Below are 2143 nucleotides of genomic sequence, written 5' to 3' on the forward strand. Positions count from 1 at the left end.
ATTGTTTGGATAAAGCTTTGGCCCTTAATTATACACTCACTGCTTTTTATCCTTAATATTCGAAATAATATCAATATTATACCTCAGATGATAAAATCCTAGTTTAAAAAAAAGTGTTTACGACACCGAGCCCGTTTTTTCGTATCTGCTCCGGTTGAATGGCACAGGCAGTAGGCCAAGAGCTCGAAGTACTAGACTGGTTTTCGTAGTTCCGCATATCATACAGCAATCTAATTAAAATCTAGATGGTCATTCTCACTACGTTACATGAGAAACGTGTAGTGATAATGACCATCTAGATTTTAATTAGATTGATCATACAGCGCCCGTACTGCCAGTTCCAAGACTTCGATATAACGGTTAGACTTCCATCAACCAATCAATCAATCAATCAATCAATTCTTTTATTCCTCAATTAAATGAGATTTACAAAATAAATAAAGTATTTTAAATCTTTACAATCGTTGGTTTTCTACATTTTAGTTAATTGTCAATTATTAGTTAAGTCTAGGAAGAGTTCATTTCATAGGATACTTTCATTTTTTTTGGACATTTGGTTAAAGCATTTCCCCATAGTTCAAAGTCAGTATCAAGCGTCTTTGTCAGTGGTCCGTGTCAAGCAAATTGGGAGATTGTCTAATTTTTTAGCCCACCATCATCAGATGGTGGGCTATTCAAATCGCCCTGCGTCCGTGGTCCGTCCGTCCGTCCGTAAACAATTCTTGTTATCGCTATTTCTCAGAAAGTACTGAAGGGATCTTTCTCAAATTTCATATGCAAGTTCCCCTTGGTGCCTAGTTATGCATATTGCATTTTGAGATAAATCGGAAAACAACATGGCCGACAGGCAGCCATCTTGGATTTTGACAATTGAAGTTTGTTATCGCTATTTCTCAGAAAGTAATGAAGGGATCTTTCTCAAATTTCATATGTAGGTTCCCCTTGGTGCCTTGTTATGTATATTGCATTTTGAGACTAATCGGAAAACAACATGGCCGACAGGTAGCCATCTTAGATTTTGACAATTGAAACTTGTTATCGCTATTTCTAAGAAAGTGCTAAAGTGATCTTTCTCAAATTTCATATGTAGGTTCCTCTCGGTGCCTTGTTATGCATATTGCATTTTGAGACCAATCGGAAAACAACATGGCCGACAGGCAGCCATCTTGGATTTTGACAATTGAAGTTTGTTATCGCTATTTCTCAGAAAGTAATGAAGGGATCTTCTCAAATTTCATATGTAGGTTCCCCTCGGTGCCTTGTTATGTATATTGCATTTTGAGACTAATAGGAAAACAACATGGCCGACAGGCAGCCATCTTAGATTTTGACAATTGAAACTTGTTATCTCTATTTCTAAGAAAGTGCTAAAGGGATCTTTCTCAAATTTCATATGTAGGTTTCTCTCGGTGCCTAGTTATGCATATTGCATTTTGAGACCAATCGGAAAACAACATGGCCGACAGGCAGCCATCTTGGATTTTGACAATTGAAGTTTGTTATCGCTATTTCTCAGAAAGTAATGAAGGGATCTTTCTCAAATTTCATATGTAGGTTCCCCTTGGTGCCTTGTTATGTATATTGCATTTTGAGACTAATAGGAAAACAACATGGCCGACAGGCAGCCATCTTAGATTTTGACAATTGAAACTTGTTATCTCTATTTCTAAGAAAGTGCTAAAGGGATCTTTCTCAAATTTCATATGTAGGTTCCTCTCGGTGCCTAGTTATGCATATTGCATTTTGAGACCAATCGGAAAACAACATGGCCGACAGGCAGCCATCTTGGATTTTGACAATTGAAGTTTGTTATCGCTATTTCTCAGAAAGTAATGAAGGGATCTTTCTCAAATTTCATATGTAGGTTCCCCTCGGTGCCTTGTTATGTATATTGCATTTTGAGACTAATCGGAAAACAACATGGCCGACAGGCAGCCATCTTAGATTTTGACAATTGAAACTTGTTATCGCTATTTCTAAGAAAGTGCTAAAGGGATCTTTCTCAAATTTCATATGTAGGTTCCTCTCGGTGCCTAGTTATGCATATTGCATTTTGAGACCAATCGGAAAACAACATGGCCGACAGGCAGCCATCTTGGATTTTGACAATTGAAGTTTGTTATCGCTATTTCTCAGAAAGTAA

The sequence above is a fragment of the Pecten maximus genome, unplaced genomic scaffold (genome assembly GCF_902652985.1).
Source record: "Pecten maximus unplaced genomic scaffold, xPecMax1.1, whole genome shotgun sequence".
In the NCBI taxonomy this organism is placed as follows: domain Eukaryota; kingdom Metazoa; phylum Mollusca; class Bivalvia; order Pectinida; family Pectinidae; genus Pecten; species Pecten maximus.